The sequence below is a fragment of the Triturus cristatus genome, chromosome 5_2, assembly GCF_964204655.1.
Source record: "Triturus cristatus chromosome 5_2, aTriCri1.1, whole genome shotgun sequence".
Taxonomy (NCBI): domain Eukaryota; kingdom Metazoa; phylum Chordata; class Amphibia; order Caudata; family Salamandridae; genus Triturus; species Triturus cristatus.
Window position 1 is genome coordinate 395,008,044 of NC_140588.1, and position 18,185 is coordinate 395,026,228.

The window sequence follows — 18,185 nt, forward strand, 5'->3', positions numbered from 1 at the left end:
AACGCCATTAATGGTTGTTTAGGTGCAGGAAGGTGTGCCTTCCTGCACCTAAACAATCATTAAATAATGATAATTTGCTACTTCCATGTGTGCTGAATTCACATAGAAGTAACAAATCGCCATTATTGATTGTTTATGTGCACAAAGAGACACCTTCCTGCACATAAAATCTAAACTGCAGCAGCATGTCTATTTTTATTGTCTATGCTTCATGTGGCTCACCACCCAAGATGCAATATATTCCGAATCTGTCTAAAACTAAGCATTTAGGAGCAACTTGCACCCTTCCTAGAATATAATTGATTGTGTGCTACTACATACAGTACAACTACATTGAGATACCCCTTCATAGAATCCACAGCATTGAAATGAGAATTATTGAAAATACAGGCACTGGGAATATCACTTTAGAGAACATTACTATATTAAATAAGTATCCTAACCTTAGGCCTAACTCTAAACTCTTAAACGTGACCACAATCTGACCTTAAATTTAAGTCTCAGTCTAACCATAAAGGTAAGCTGTATCTACTGCACTTCAACACTCAAGTGCACACAATAGAAATTTTAAGTGAAAGACCTTGAGCTGCATTTACCACCGGGTAGGACTGGGGCAGACTGTGACCATTGTGTGACTCCACCCCCTTGCAATGCATATACAATGTTCGGCCCCTTGTGGGACCTGTTGATTCCTTTCCACAGCCAGAAGTCAGCAACTAAGAGATGTTTGGCACTCATTGACAGACACCAAACAGCAGGCCATGTCCCCCCAACATAACTTTTGCCATTCTGTAGAGTTACTTAGAAGGAAATATAGGTTTCAAGAACTACTATTGTTGGCTGCACTTTTACACTCATGTGAACGCAATTCTTCTTTAAACTGCACTTACCATAATGCACTGGAGGGGACTATGACAGACCTGTGAGAGGTGAATGACTCCACCCCTTAGCAATGCATAACCCAAATCCTAGACCAAACACTAAGCCTAAACTTAAACTAATCATAACATTAAGCCTAATCCTCAGCCTAAGGCTAAGCCTACCCGATGTCATGTTCCCGCTGGTCTCCACGTTTCCGGCAGATTGGAAGCAAGGCGTTCTCCATTCCGGGACGAGACTCCTCCCACGGAAGTCCGCCTAACAGGTTAGCTCTCTAGCTGTTGGAGATACGACGGCAAACGTCACCCGCCAACCGGCACTTCCGGCAAGATACATATATCAGGAGCGAAGACGCCCACATATGCGCTTCGTATTTTGCCACGGAGCTTCGCAGGAACTCAGGAGCGTACGCGAAGGCTCCACCAGCAATCGGACTCGCTGTCCGGACCGCGCTAGGGCGCCCAAAGTCTCCAGAGTCCACGACTCGTGCACACTACACGGAGTCGCACTTCCTTATCTCTCAAGCCAGTGCAGGAGCGCTTTTCAACCTTCACTCGTGGCTCATGCGACGGCACAGAGTCACGCTTTCCTTGTCCCCCAAGCCAGCGCAGGAGCGCGTTCAGCCTTCACTCGCGACTCATGCGACGGCACGAAGTCGCGCTTACTTTGCCCTTAACCCCAGCGCAGGAGCGCTTCCAACCTTATTTCGCGACTCGTGCGACGGCACGAAGTCGCGCTTGTTTTGCCCCTTACCCCAGCGCACGAGTGCTGCATCTCCCATCAATGTATGGAATTGCTCCTCATAGACATAAAGCAATATGGAGATTCGGATCCCCTATCTTCGGCAGTACCAGCGTAGCCGCTCTTCATTCCAGGTGACGACTTGGGGCTCACATCTTGTGTTGCCTGTGTTTGTTACCTTTTATTAGCGCAGCTGTTAATCTCTCCTCTACTCTCGCCATTAGGTGGGGCCGACACAAGATCCCAAGAATCACCAAGGGTATCCCACCACGACCTCCACCACATTGCCCTCACCCTTCCTTTTGGCAGCTTCCCCCGGTCCCCTCTTTGACCTGGTTAGTGGTATTTGATCCTTCCGGGTAGAAAAGGGTGCAGGAGGTGGTTGTTCACGTCGTCCCCGTGGGATCCTTCCACAAGTAGAAGGTAAGACTTGTGGGACCTGACACCCGACACCTATTCCTTATTCTACCCCAACCCTAAACCTAAAATTATCTATTATCTTAACTGAAACTTAAGGCTAAGACTATGATCGATTCTAACACCAAACATCATCCAAGTACTAGCCCTAAACCTAACACTATATATCTTACCTTACTTACTTTTATTGTAATATTTACCTCATTCTACTTAGGGGACGATTCCGATTTCAGTCGGAAGGGCTTCAACTGACGGTCGGAGCCCTTCCGACCGATTCGGATCATGTCGGCCAGATTCCTTTCCGACCGAGCCATTCCGATTGGCTCGGTCGGAAAGGAATCCGACACGGATTTCCGGATTGCAGACGACAGGCTCAGAGAGCCTGTCCGCCATCCGGAAATCTCCCAGTACTCCCCTGGCCGCCTCTTTGCGCCCGAGGGAATATGATGGCAGTTTTTCACTGCCTTTTCATGACGGTTTTTCCGTTACGGAAAGGCAGTCGGAAACTGTCTTTGGGGGCCCCATGGGTGCAAGGCTGCTGTATGGCGGTCTGAGGGCACCTATGGTGCCCCTCTGTGGATTCCTGCACCCGGTGGCAGGCACCTTGGGGTGCCGCCCACAGGGTGCAGGGATGAACAGCACCCCTGCTTTCAAGGATGCAGGCATGCATTCCGCTCGGAATGCATGCTTGCATTATCTTGTATACGAGTGCGACCGAACCCTGTTCGGTCGCATCGTACTAGCAGGGCTGTAACCGACAACAGCAGGTCGATCGGTTATGGCTCCTGACCAATGTCGGACGGACCTGAGTCCGTCCGACATCGGAATCGGCCCCTTAGTGGTGTTATTAGTCGTGGTAGTTGCATTAATATATCAGATTCTCATTAGTGGAGCATCCCCTTTATGTTGCCAAAAGACATAGGAGCTAATTACAAAGTTGGTCAGTTGCGATCCGACTGACATCTTTACATGCAGACCGCACATTATGATGCAGCGGACAGAAGCAAAGGTGGAGGGATCGACCGCTGTGTATCCATCCGACGGGCTCAAGGAGTCTGACTGGGAAATGGGTGGAAAGTAATCCTTTACAATGGGGCGGTACCTGCTCGGGCACTGCCGTAAGGATTACGATGGATGTTTCAGGTAGCCTTTCAATGGCGGTCCGGCCACCATTGAAACGCTGTCGGAAATTGTCTTTGGGGGCCCCTAGCTGGGCCTCTTCCCTCCGTGGCTTCCGCTAAGAGGCCTGGGGGGCAACTTCAGTGCCCCCACAAACATCGATATCCTGAGTTTCATGCACCACATGGCACCTGGATCACGTTGCATGGATGTTTGTAAACATATATATTCCTAATGCCGGTGTGGAGCGGGCCTTTTCTGCCCGCTGCTCAAGCAACATTAGTGAAATGGATGTTCACGACTGCCTCATGGGCTGTCGCATCCAAATTTCTCGGATGGAACCGCAGACTACTAGTCTGTCGGTTTACATTCCCATTCTGACACGATGCTGGTTGGACGCTTGTCCAACTGGCAACATAATTAAGTATGCAAATTGCACCATGGTAATTAAAATTTCATGCAGGGCTAGGTTTTAGGTATTTACAAAGCATACCACAGTGGAGATATGCCTCTGGTCATTTGGAAGACTACTCCAAGTCTTTAAGGTCAAAACAGAAAACAGAAAGGCCCTGCCACCCATAATTTTTCCCAAAAATTCAACTGTCCTTGAATGGGTGAGTGAAGTATTTGATTAATTAAGGGCCTACAGAGTATATGTGAGAATGAGAGATTGAAAGTGTTTCTAGTTAAATTAGTATGTGTTTCTATAAATGATTGCTTAAGAGAGTAAGTATGTGTAAGTTTCTGTAGAAGTAAGTGTGGTGGTGTGTGTCTAACTGTATATGCAAGTAAATGGATGTTTGATACTTTGTTTGCATGTGTGACTATGTGTGTGAGTAACTCTATGGATGAATGTCGGTGTGTAACAGGATGTATAGGTGTATGAGTACAGATGATGAGGGAGTACATGTATGAGTGAATGAGAGGATGTGTGTGTAGATCTTGGAATTACAGAATAGGTGTGTTGTAAGTGGTATTGGTATGTCCATTGTTTTGAAAATGTTAATTTTAATTTTTGAGTGTGTGTATCAAAGGTTATATTAGGGTGAGAGGAGGTCTGCCACACTATCACAAGGATGATGTCATCAGTGATGTCATCAGTGATGTCATTTGAGATGTCATCAGTGATGTCATGAGTGATGCCACTGACCATGTCATGAGTGATGTAATATGTGACGTCATCAGCAGTGCATTGCGGGCGCACGAGTTATAGTTAGCTGAACTAACTATAACGGGGGAATTTCACTGGTTTTGTACAAGTGAAATGTTCAGCTAACTATAACACCCCTAAAACCTATGTTTTTTTCTGTAAATTTCTAAGGTTTTTTAAATGCTAATTCCTAACTATAACATACCTGAAACCTATGGTTTTTTCAGTGAATTTCAAAGGTTTTTTAAATGCTAATTCCTAACTATAACGCCCCTGAAACCTATGTTTTTTTCAGTAAATTTCAAAGGTTTTTTAAATGCTAATTCCTAGCTATAACATATCTGAAACCAATGGTTTTTTCAATGAATTTCAAAGGTTTTTTAAATGATAATTGTTAAATATATTAATTGTTATATTTAGTTTTTTGATAGTTCTTCTACATTTTTTAAACTATTTATTTTTACATATTTTATTTTTTAAATTACATTACATATTTTTTATATAAATTGAAAAGAAATGTTTTTAAAAATATTGAAACTCTAATATTGTGTTTTTTTATTTTATATTTTTTAAAATATATTCATAATATTTCTTTATTGTTTTGTTTTCCAAATTTTCTTTGGAGTCGCGCATCCAAAGCGTACCTTTCTCGATCACTGCGTGGAACTTAGCCGCCATTTTACGATTGTTGTGTAGGGTCCACGTAGGGTGTGCGATGGGTGTGTATTTTCCTGTGTGATTGCTATGCGACCGGTACACAACTCCAGGCGCATAGGCGACACATATGCACCCAGTCTGTGCACACCATGGTGCCGCGCTGAGTGCCGCGCTGGGTGTGCGACTCCTAATTTTACCGTAAAAGAAAAATAGCACCTATCACTAATTTATATTCCCCCGGGGACCCCATCCCCCGGGGCTCATATATAACGTTGGGGACTGTGGGGGGGAGCCCCAATGCCTCCACAGTCCCAGCCGGCTCACAACTTCCTTCGGGAGCCAGCATTGTTTTTCCACACGGGGAGCTTCTAACATGCAGCTCCCCATGTGGAAAAGCAAAATGCTTTGCATTTTGAAAGAGAGAGCAGGTTTCCCTGCTCTCTCTTTCAAAATCCAAACCAAGTTTGCTATGACAGGGTGGGAGCCTCGGGTCTCGCCCTGCCATAGCAAACAGCAGTGTCCCAGGGGTGGGCACCCCGGGACACTGCAGGAGCTGGCCCTGGGGGATGGTGGTCCCCAGGGCCCTCGAGGGCTCCAGGAGGGGGCCCACGTGGCCCCCCTCCACAGCATACAAAGCCCCGGTGGGTGGTGGTCCCCGGGGCTTGGGGGGCCTTTGAGCCACCCCAACCATTTTTGAGAAAGTCCCAGGGGGTAGCGGTCCCTGGCGCTGAGGGGGCCTTTGAGCCCCCCACCCATCTATTTTGCTGGGGGGGTGGCGGTTGAGCCCCCCCACCCATTTATGTTGTAGCACCGGGGAGTGGTGGTCCCCGGGGCTGGGGAGCCCCTCTGGGCCTCTCATAAAATGTAAAACTTTTGCCCACGGGATTTGGCCCCCCGGGGGCTAATTACTAAAGCCTGCGCTTCGTTTTTTTTTTACGCCATGATCTGCGCACCCTGCACGTATTTCGCCGTTTAAAAATAAAAAATAAAAAATTACGCCCCTAGGGGTCCTTGTGAGACCCCCTAAGCAGGTCTAGAGGGTCAGGGTATTTCCACCCTGCCCCCTTTATGAGTTTTACACACTAGTTCCACTGATTCCTTCAGCCTCGCTTCTACCGAGGCACAAAATGGCTGCAAACACTTCCTGGTTTGGGGTGTTGACAGACAGTTGACAGCCAATTAGCATGCAGCTCGTGATCGGGAGGGTGCTCTCAGGGTGCGCGGATCCAGCGCGGCCATAAATATATATGTGATTTTGATTCTCTCAGGAACTACTGAACGGATTTACACCATTTAAGCAAAAGGCACGACTCTGAACCAAGGTCTACCTTTCTGCCAAATTTGGTGTAATTCCGTTCAGTAGTTTGGGCTGTAGCTGCGACTAAATGTCCCTCTGGAAAATTGCATGGGTAAAACACGTTTTGGGACCCATCTTTTTTCTTGGCCCCCGCTTGACGAATCACCCCGAGACTTTCAGGATAGGAGCGGACTGGAGCGGGCCACGAGTTTTGAAAATGTCGCGAAGATTCGTCTACTGGCACCAAAGTTATTCCAAATAGAATGTTGCAGATTTCCTATGGATAATAGGTCCTAACTATAACTACCTACTGGCAACCGCCAGTAGGTAATATATATATATATATGTGTGTGATCAACTTTTTTAAAAATAAGTATAATTGTTAGATTTGTTTAAATAAACATTAAATCTATTTTATTTTTAATATAATAATGTTATAATTTAATATATTTAATATTTACAATTCAAATTAATATATATATTTAAAAAACGATATTTCATTCATCAATATTAATTACATCAATATTTATGTCCCGATATTTTTGAGTATGATAATTTAGGAGGCAATATTTTGTCAATTAACTCTTCGCTATTTGGCTAGATTTGTCAACTCACACAGGTCCAATGTTTTACCATCAGACTTACTCACTTTTATGGAAGAAAAGTTGTCCAGCAGGGCAAGGCTGTTTGGTGTAGCTGGTCAGGGCTCCACAAGACCATATAACTCTGCTGTGAATTCCTGCTAAACGAGTATTCAACATGACAAAAAAAGTCTGAATGGTGTGAATATGGTTTTCTTGTCTACAATGGGTGCAACCATACTGGGCAAGCCTCAGCACCGTGATCTGGTCTTCAGGAAAAATGGCAAAATCACTGATTTCTCCAACTGCTGGGAAAGTGCTTTCTAGAGGATTCTGCAGCTTCCAGCTTTTTACTAAACAACTAAACATTGTTCAGCCAGGGCTCCTGCATGGTCCAGTCCTCTGTATTCTACTGAGCCCTCTTGGAGTTAGAAACCCTGATCCCTTTTGTGGCCCTTATATAACCTCTCCTCCCACCTCACAGTGTCCAATCTGGTTCTCTCCTCTACTGTGACTAGAGTGTGGCTGTCTAGGAGAGTCCTAGGAGTGAAGAGGAGAAGTCTTCCTTGGCATCTCTAAGTGAAGTAGATAGAGCTAAAGCTGCCCGTTGCTCTTACAACTCTTTCTTTCCACTCCGAAATAATCAGCAGCAAATATCCATCTGTTCTTCCTGAGATCAGAGGCAGACTACTGTCCACTGAGCTCCAGATACATTTTCTCTCACAGCGAATGATGTGTATTCCTGATCTGTAGTGCCTGAGTTGCAAAACTTATTTTAGGACTGTTTTGGGTCATTTAGAATAAGTTACATTTTATAAAGTTACTTTTCCACTGAAGATATTAGAAATCTGAGTTCACTATTAAATCTAATTTTCAAATTTGAGTAAGAAATTATTTTGATGCATGCTTTTAGTATTTTTGCAGGCGGTGATAGGAAGTAAAGATTTGGGGCCGATTCTGATCCGGGTCAGAAAGCACTCCGACCGAGTTGGATCTGGAGTGTTTTCCAACCGAGCCGGACCCCTACAGTCCGACCGAGCGAGTATGATGCGCACGTATGCTGTCGGAGTCGGTTCGGTCGTACTCCCATAGAATTCAATGGGAGCCAGTTGTATGACGCGTACATGCGCTCCCATTGACTGAATGGGTACGTCCCGAACAAGTGCACCCCCTACAGTGGGTACGCGTCGGTGCCGTCCGCACCGTAAATGCCTGTGTTGGGGAGACCCATAGGTCTCCCCTTGTGTCCGAGTCGTAGGGCTGTGGGTGTCAGGGGGTCCGATGCGGACCCCCGAAGTCCGACTCTCGGAGCTTTTGCGAGCCGGACACTCCGGCTCACACAGGCTGTCCGACGCGTGCATCGTACTGGCTCGGTTGTAAATTGCATCCATTGCATGCCACTGTCAGCTTCTGACCGAGACGTACGGAGCGGTTCGGACTCGGAAACGACTCGGTCGGTGAATCTCATGTAGCTCGCATCGTACTTGCTCGCTCGTACAGCTGTACGAGTCGACCGGAAAACACGCATACGGCTTGTAGTATTTCCGGCCGGATCACGTTCGGTGCCCTTCCGACCCAGATCGGAATTGGCTCCTTTGTCTTTTATTTGACTGGTAATGCGCATTACTCCCAATATGTAGTGTGCCCTGTTTTGACATATTTGTAACAAACAACAATGTCTCTCAGGGTGTTAGTTAAAGGTCAATTTCAAACTGCACAATTAATTGCTTGGAGCGGAAGTAGAAACCAGGGAGACATGAACATTTTTGACAACATAGAGTAGAGTTTAGTAAATGCATATATTTGTCATATTTAACTTCATATATTCAAACATATGTAAGGGTGCACTTCGTTACATTGAATGGCATGTAACCTGTGGGATACTGTGCACATGTGCGTGTGAAAAATGGTGACGGCGCAAGTGACACATGAGGAAGTATGTACAGTGACAGGAAGAGTTGCAACAAAAAAAATACACAAATAATGGTGAGATTTGCATAGTTGGGATACCCCAACAATAAATGATAATGCATATAAAACAAGTCAAGATGGGTATCCTTGAGGAAATAGCGCAGATATTTTCACTGCAAAAGTCGACGGCGTTTCGGCCTGTTGAAGTGTTTAGGCCATCATCAGGACCAGGTTACAGTTATTTCTATAGCAGTGGCAACGTATCATGACTGGATCTCCAATAGTGGTGGAGGAGGGTCCGGGAGCAGTACAGGTACAACCTGGGACACATCTGCTGGTCAGGGGGCTCAGCGGAGGGGGATAAAGAGAGGTCCCTGGAGGGTGGTCTAGAGAAGGTCCAAGAATTATCGCGCTGAGTTGTGGTAAGACAGAAGCTGCTGGGTGTGGTACTTAGTTTTGTAGAGTCATCTGTCGAAAGGCAAGGCGCTTCAGAAACCGGCATGATTCAGTTATGGTTATATAAAAATGGGCTTTCCTACATGACAAAGGCACTTTTTCCTGCCATGTGTCGCTGCAATGCATTTCCACTTCAACCTAGTGAGAGCACACTCATTTATGTTGGTGGTGTAAAGACACAGCCCACATATGATATTTAATTTTCTAGGCCACAGTGGCATTTTCTGCTCCACCTATAATGAACATGACAGTTAAACAGAACAATTGGGTGAAACCAATTTTCCTAATACTAATTTGAGGAAGAGATCACATCCTCTGAGGCACCGCATAGCAGTGTCAGAGTGCAGGGACTTATTATCAGTTGAAATGTGGTCCAGAAACTCATTTTTTTTAAACTGGGGTAACCATGCAGCAAAGCTAGTTTTCTTGCTCTCTCTCCTCCACCTTTTCCCCCTGCCTCCTCTCTGCTTTTTTCACTCCTCTCAGCTCTTGCTCCTTGATGCTGTCAGTCCTCCTTCCTTTACATTACCCAGCCCAACCCATAATGTTTTTATTTTGGCAGCATAGTTTAACATCTGCACAAATCTGTCTTGGTGCATGCTTTCACAGGCAATGGGCAAAAACAATTAGCAAAGTCTACAGCTTGGCCTTTTAGAGATGAGATCTATTGGCTTTGCAATGCTTATTTATTTATTTATTTATTTATTTATTTAGTTGTTCAAGGATTTATGAAGTGCGCAGCTACCCAGCAGGGTTTCCCGGTGCTGAAAGCGGGACAAGCGAGATTGGAGCTCAGTTGGCATTAGGCCTGACTAAAAAAAAAGGTCTTTAGCTTTTTTCGAAAGGCGGGGAGAGATTGACAATTCCTGAGTTCTAGCGGAAGAGAATTCCACAATTTTGGTCCCATGAAGAAAAACGAGCGGCCACCCATGCGGGTCAGCCGTACTTTGGGGACTGAGAAGAGATAAAGGTTGGCTGATCTTAGGTTGCGAGAGGGTCGGGGGCCAGGCCGTGCTGAGCTCTAAATATGTAGCAGAGGACCTTAAGCTCGATACGCTTTCTAACCCTGAGCCAGTGGAGTTGATGGAGCAAAGGGGAAACAGAAACCTAAAAAGTAGACGGGCTGCCGCATTCTGAATAAGCTGCAGATGGCGTACACAGGTCTTGTCCGCACCCAGATACAGTACATTACCGTAATCAAGTCTGGAGATCACCAAGGCCTGCAAGACAGTCCTCTGAACAGCAGGTGGAATCAGCCAGAGAATTTTCTTTAACCACTTGAGGACCACAAAGCAGGCCGAGGTGACTCCCGAGACCTGAGCAGCGAGAGAGAGCTTGCTATCGATGGAAAATCCCAGGTTCTTAACCTTAGGAATCGGGGTAGACAAAGGTCCCAAAGAGACAGGCCAATGGCTGGCTCCCCAAAGTTCAGTATTTTTCCCCAGGATGACAACCTCAGTCTTAGAACCATTCAGCCTTAAAGCATTTCTGGATATCCGCAAGGAGATGTTTTGCAGAACAAGTTTAAGTAAAGAAGGATCCTGATGTTGAGCAGGCGATAAAGAAAAAATAATCTGCGTATCGTCAGCGTATGAAAAGATGGTCAACCCAGATTTTTCTGCAATGTCTGCCAAGGGGCGAATGTAAAGATTAAAAAGCAGAGACTCAATATCAAACCCTGCGGAACTCCAGATGTAAGGCAACGGGATTAGATTTAGCGGAGTGAGGGATAACGTGAAAGGAGCAATCCTTTAAAAAAGAGATCAGCCACTGCAAGGCCACACCTACAATACCAGAGCTTTCAAGGCGATCCGCCAGAATGGAACGGGAGACCGTGTCAAAGGCAGTGCTTAAATCCAGCACTATGAGCGCTGCTGTAACCCCACAGCCAAGCTTCTGCCTACGGTTCTCCGTGACCCCCAACAGAGCTAATCCAAACTGTGATGGATGAAATAGCTTATGTTTTGTCACATGTACAGAGAGTTGAGAGTTAATGTGTTTTTCCAATTTTTGGAAAAGGTGGAGAGGAGAGATATAGGGCTGTAGTTTGACCAGCAGAGGGGATCTAAACCAGTCTTTTTCAACTTTGGAAGCACAAGAGCGTGCTTCCAATTACAAGGCAACTAGTCCAGATTTAGGGAGGAATTAAGGAGCTTAGCAATCACCTCGAGGGCAAGCTCATCCAGGCATCTGAGCTTAGATGGAGGGAGGGGATCAAGTGGGGAGCCAGACTTGATGTTTTCCAATAGATTTTTTACGGAAATTAAGTCAATTGGGAGCCAGGCCTTAACTTGAAAAGATTCACCAGATACGAGGTCAGGGGGAGCAGTCACAACCTGGTCAGAGAGTTGAGTGGTGGGAAAGATGAAGTTGTCATGAGGAGAGGAATCCAACTCAAGCTCACGTTGGATAGACACGACTTTATTATGAAAAACAAGCGCAAGTTCATAGCAATGATGTAATGGAAGGGAGGGGGATGGTAAAGACACACAAGGTGCAGAGAGAGAGTTCCGTCACAGCTTTAAATAGGGTTTTCTGACAGTTTTGGGCGGTCATAATTTTATCCGTGTAGAAGGAGGCACAAGCTGATCTGCATAGAGCATGATATTTTTTTAGTGCCTCTAGATAAGTGGTTTGGCCTCTAGTGCATAGTACTTTCTCCACAGTCTCTCCAGAGCTTTACATTGTTTTTTTTCAACTCTAAGGGAGTTGGTAAACCACGGAGCGGTGGGAAGCACTCTAGGTTGAGATTTAGTGGAAAGAGGAAGAATGGAATCGATAGCCTCAGACAACCAGTGATCTACTAGTAGCTGGTCCAAGTCCAGTTGAGATGTGATAGAGGGAGTAGTCTGCAGAAGAAGCTCATTAAGTGCCTTCATATCAAGATGGGACCAATTCCGCATTTTCTTTGGCAAGGCGGAAGGACGAGGCGAGGGAGCCAGAGAGGAATCAATAAAAAAAGGAATAGCAAGGTGATCAGACCAGCCTAGCTGAATGGGAGGTGCAGTGGACACAGTAGGGAGATTCGAAAAAATAGGGTCTAGTAGATGACCTGCTACATGAGTGGGTAAGGAGTTGATGAGCGAGAGATTCAGGGTCATCAGATCATCCAAGAGAGTTCAGACAGATTTGTTACTAAGATCATCAAAATGAAAATTCAAGTCCCCAAGCACTGAAATATTTGCCACACGAAGAAGCTGAGGGGCAAGTGATTCACTCAGCAGGGAACCCTGCTGCTTCTTTCAGTCTGGTGGTGAAAATGTAGTTCTGTTTCAAACTCAAGTTTACATGATTGTTTTGTTTCTCTCTAAAGCTTTTCATGGACATAGCAAGGTTTTTATCCTGCTTGCTTAAATGCGTATTTTGCCTGATTTTGTTTGCACTGTATGACAAGACGGAACCAACTGCTTGAACTGTTCTTTACTGGGAATTCTGCTGTACAGCATTCCATTCGTTTGTGATAAAGCTTGTCTGACCCATCGCAGAAGGGATCAATCACATGCCAATTGATATCGGATTCTGTCTAAACGGAGCAGTCCAGCTTACAGCCCGATTATGAGTTTTGAGCTAAACCAGCACAAGGACCTTCGGCTGGCGGTGCCTGGAAAACAGGCACTGCAATGAGAACGGCATAAAAGTTCCAGCACGGCATGGATGGTGGCGTCCATTCCATGCTGAAACTTTGGGGGAATACAGACAGAGGGGCACATGTTGTGTCCCCCTAAATGTATTACCGCCAGCCTTTTCATATTGGTTCTCTTGCCATGAAATGGCTGGTGGTGCATGAACTCATAATATGCTCAGCGGGACTCCGTCAGTCCCGCTGAGCATGCTACATTGTGGCACACTTCTGCCACCACCAGGGAAAGACGTTTCCCTGGCACAGCCTATTGTCCTCCAAGGCAACAACTTTTTAAGGCGTAATGTCGTGGACAGACCACCGAGAGTCTGGCTGTCACAAGACTGCCAGACTCAAAATCAGATCCTTCCTTTCTCTGCTTCATGCCCTGTGAAAAGAAAGAAAAACAAGCAACGTCAGACACATTTTGATAATGTTGCGCCTCAGCAGTGAGTTTCAGATTAAGGTTGAGATTTACTATAAGTTTGTGTCGGGCTGTGTTACTTTTGTGGTGCAGCCCTAACGTGATATAATTTTTGGCATTTACTAACCCATGCTAAGTCACTTTGTGTGGCTGAGCATGGTTTAGAAAATACAAAGTAACACAAGGTAGCGCATAGCACTATCTTGACGTTCTTTGCTTCAGCTAGGCATTATGTGGGTGCAGTATGGGAGTGCCATGCATCCACCTCTGTATTTTGATGCAAGCCAAGATTTACAGAAACTTGTATTCTTGATATTGTTCCAAAATGATACTAGTACATGGCAAAGGTAGATCTAAGAGAAATATCTTTACTTCTCCTAGTTTCTCTCTCTTTCCATGTGTGCTGCATTCTGCAAATTTTAGAAAGAAGAATATGGCCCATAGGATTGTTTTTGTGCAGGAAGGTATCCCTTCTGGTGGGTGAAAAACTTTGAATTGTGAATAGATGAGTTATATGTCTTCGTACACATCTCCAATGTATTGTGATTAAACATGGTTTAACATGTTTAACATGCTATAAACCATGCAAATTGGACTACAACTAGGCTTTTGAGGGGGCCGGGGTGAAAACTTTGACTTTTGCAGGACATATGATGTAGATGATCAGATTATTTTGGTGAGGCTAGGCCAAGAAAGATGCCACTGTTCCAGCTCATCTCAAAAATTGTCTGGAGACACCTACAATGACATTGCCCACCATTGTAAGTATCACCACCAGCATCAGCCTAATACCTTGAGTGAATGTCCAGGTTAAAGAGTGCTGGCTTGCACTGTCAACGTCTTAGCCTTTATCTGTCTGGAACAGGAATGGTGCAAGGATTTTTAGCGCTAAAAAGAAATAGAAATGTACCTGCTGGAGAACTCCTGATTCACCTAAAAAGAGGAGCTTCGTTCATTCAATAATTGCATGCTTCATATAGGCATTGTGAATGATTTTTACATGTTCATATTATTGTGTATTATTAACAGTGTGCGGAATGTATTTTCACACTCAATTACACCTGTGTACGCTGATGTGGTACTATTGCTTTTGAAATAAATTCACTATGATGTGATATATGCTAACTAGGCCTCAGTTTAAGTATAAAAGCCATCTTTACCAAGATGGAAGTCACCATTGACACACATGCTTTAACCCACTTCCCATGTTTCAGCTTGCAACTTTTGCAGCACACAGTCAAACTCAGAAGTACTGGTTTATTTCAGCTGTCATTGTTTATTTTGCTCTCAATTAACTTTCCCTGGTACGGTCACAACTTTAATTTCAAGGTCCTTCCGCTGGCTCACTGTGCCCTATCCATTCACATAAACATTATTGTTGATATATTGTTCTAGCATCTCCAGACAATATTAGCAATGAGGGTGCTGAATAATTATTCATGTAGTGGGATAGTGCTTAGGTGTTAAGGCAATATGAAGTTTTTATGTGCTCTGAATTTGGTATTAAAATTATACATTTGCTCACGCCACAGTGAGTCTGCAGTTTCTGTAATTTCATATATGAAAATAATGTATAAAAATCCTTGATTTTGGGGGTGAGCCAGAAGACTTTCCTGGTCTGCTAGGGAGGTTGTCCATTATTCTCACAATTTTGCTGCTCATTTGGAACTTAGAATTAGTTCTAATTTTGCATTTATCTGACCTGTCCTTTCATTGGGATCCTTCATGGCATTAACTCTGTATCGCTTTACTTTTGAATTCTGTAATAAAACCCTTTAACTATCCTATTTATCTAGAACTCACTTATTGAGTGGGACCATTTACTTAATTGATTTACTGATATCGTGATGCATTGCGAGGTGCCTTAAGGTAGGGACACATTGCTCCATGAAATTAAAGTATGACACTATCTTCTATCCAGCCATTTTGGTTGAGATAGAATTTGGGGTGTCTCAAATTTTGTGGTACCCCATGCCCACAGCTTCACCCTTAATCTGCCTCCTTACCTTGCATTTTTGAGGTGAGATCCTCATTCAAAAACTAACTCTAGAGATGTAGTAGTAGCCCAGGTATAATAGTAGGAGAAAGCAGCAGACACATCCTATGAAGACATCACTAAGGACCCTTTCATTACTTTTGACACATTAAGAGGCCGATTCCGATGTCGGAAGGACCGGAGTCCGTCCGACATCAGTTTGGACCTGGAACTAAACGACCTCCTGTCGTCGGGTTATGCACTCCTATACTTGGCTATGGGAGCATGCATTCCGAACTGAATCCCAGGCTGCTTGTTTCCGGTCCAGGGAAGACATGGCTTGGCATTTCGGGCTGGACTGTTCCCATGAGGTACAGGGTCAAGACTGATTTACAAATAGCTGTGTCTGAACTGGTGTGGCCAAGTGAGCTAAAGAACGATGATGGATTCAACCCAGATCTGTGATTGGGGGTGAGTGTCTGAAAAGTTTCGGCGCTCCGTCCATCCTTGCCTTGTGTTTGCTCAATAAATTATTTCCTTGATCAGACCTTGGTAGCTGGCTGCGAGCAGGCAGGCCTAACTTATGAGACAGGTATATTGAACATTTAAAACACCAATACATTAGAAAAGCAAGTCACAACACACAATAAAAATACACAACCAATTCATAAAAATAGCAAATATGTTTATGATTACATTGACACCAAAATGAATAAAATCCAATGTGGGGAACCGAAGATATGCATTTTTAAATAATATATAGTTTATAATGCCTAAAAATGAAAAGCACCAACTTGGGACATCAGGACGCGCCTGACCAGGACAAAGTCAAAGTTTCAGACCAACCGCGATGGAGGGTGGGTTGGATACACTGAGCGGTAAGGCCTGGTCAAGATTTTACCTTCTTACTTAGTCGTTTTTCTGGAGCTTTTTCTCTCATCGTTGAGCGGGCGCTTTGTCAGCCTGGGATTCAGATCGACTAAGGCAGCTTGGATATGTGTGAGGCCTCTGTGAAATCTTTGAAGTCTTGAGCTCCGGTGCTTTCAGCAGAACAAATATGAAATCTACTGATCACCCCCCTCCCCCACCTATGGTGTTGATTAGAAACTCAGGTTCTCACCCATCCATCAGCTGTCCCTGGGACCAGACAGCATAGAGTCCAATAGTTGCTGGCGTAATGTCTCTTGTATACGATGAGTCAAGTAGTGCTCTTCAAGAAATAAATTGTACAGCCCTTTATAAGTGCTCACTTAGTTACCTTGAATCCACCCCTCTAGTGCTTTCACTGAAATGTCCACAAAGTCCACCCAGGACTGTTTATTTACCTTCTGGGTGCCCCTGAACTTCACCCTGTACTGCTTTGGGGTGAGACCAAATTTAATGACTAGATGTTTCCTCATGTGTGGGTAGGATTCTGCATCTACTTCCTCTAGGGTCAGGGGTCTGTCCCTCCCAACTACTGGGATCAGCTCCCACAGGAGTGATCCCCAGTACTTGTTGTGGACCTTTCTTATCTTTAACCCCTTCCATGCCACGACGGCCGGGAGCCGTCGTGCGCATCAGTGCTCATGTGCGCACAATGGCTCCCGGTCGTCAAGGCGCACCGCACCGGAAATCTCTCTGGCATCAAAGCCCAAAGCCTCGGGAGCTGGTGAAGAGCTTCCCCAGCTCCTGAGGCCCCCCCAGTTTGTGTGTAATGACGATCAGCGTGCACGTTGCGCTGTCGTCATTGCACAGAAACCAAAACTGAAATGAGGCTTTAGGCTCATTTAAGTTTCACTTTTTATTTGCTCAGGGGGCTATCTCAGCCCCATGGGCACATAGAAAGACGGGAGAGGTATCATTGGAAAGGGGGGATCCCCAAGCAGGGATCCACCCACTAGACACCAGGGAGGGGTGAGCGGCCCATTGGGCAAGGGCCTTTGCTCCCCCCTAATAAATTTGAGGTTTGCAGGGGATTGTGTGTAGGAAAACGCTGGATGGTAGGAAATTTGTGGATCCACGTAGATTCCAGAACTTTGCCACACAGAAATGTGAGAAGAAAGTGATTTTTTCTGCTAAATTTGAGGTTTGCAGGGGATTCTGGGTAGGAAAACGTTGGGGGACCCATGCAAGTCATACCTCGCTAGACTCCCCTGGGTGTCTAGTTTTCAGAAATGTGTGGGTTTAGTAGGTTTCTCTAGATGGCCGCCGAGCCTGGGGCCAAAAACTCATGGGACCCCGCCATGCAAAACCAGGTTGTTTTGTTATAGGTAATTTTGATGTCGCCTCAATAGGTTTTGGGCCCTTGCCTGTCACGGGCAAGTGAGGCACCGTTTTTCTCAGAAGACTTCGGGGAATGCGGGGTGAGTGGAAATTTGTGGATCCACGCAGATTCCAGAAGTTTTCACCACAGAAATGTGAGGAAAATGTGGGGTTTTATTCGCAATTATTTAGGTTTGCAAGGGATTCTGGGTAACAGAACCTGGTGAGAGGCAGTCAAGTCACCGCATCCTAAATTACCCTGGGTGTCTAGGTTTAAAAAATGTATAGGTTTGCTAGGTTTCCCTAGGTGCCGGCAGAGCTAGGGTTAAAAAACTAAAGCTAGGCACTTTCCAAAAAAAAGGGTAATTTATCATTGTGGAAATGTGCTGTATTCACGTTGCGTTGTGAGCCGTTTCCTGTTGTGGGCACTATGCCTACCCACACAAGTGAGGTACCATTTTTATCGGGAGACTTAGGGTAAATCAGATTTGTAAAGCAACTGTTATTACCTATTGACTTTCGATGCATTTCTGCCTTCCAAATGAAAGACAATGTGTAAAAAAGAAGTAATTTGGAAAAATGATGGATAATTCTCATGCTAGTATGAGTATTCTCAATTTTGGAAATGTGCAAATATCTACTGTTTCTAAACTCAATATTTTGTTCCTGTTTCAGAAATACATAAGTGTCTTTCATACCGATTTTTCCATGTATA

General features: G+C 45.0%; 1 protein-coding gene across 1 annotated transcript in view; it reads left to right on the forward strand.

The window, feature by feature from the left end:
- Positions 1-18,185, forward strand: part of ABCA13 (ATP binding cassette subfamily A member 13) — a 2,655,493-nt gene that overhangs the window by 1,327,908 nt on the left and 1,309,400 nt on the right. The gene's annotated exons all lie outside the window — the stretch shown is intronic.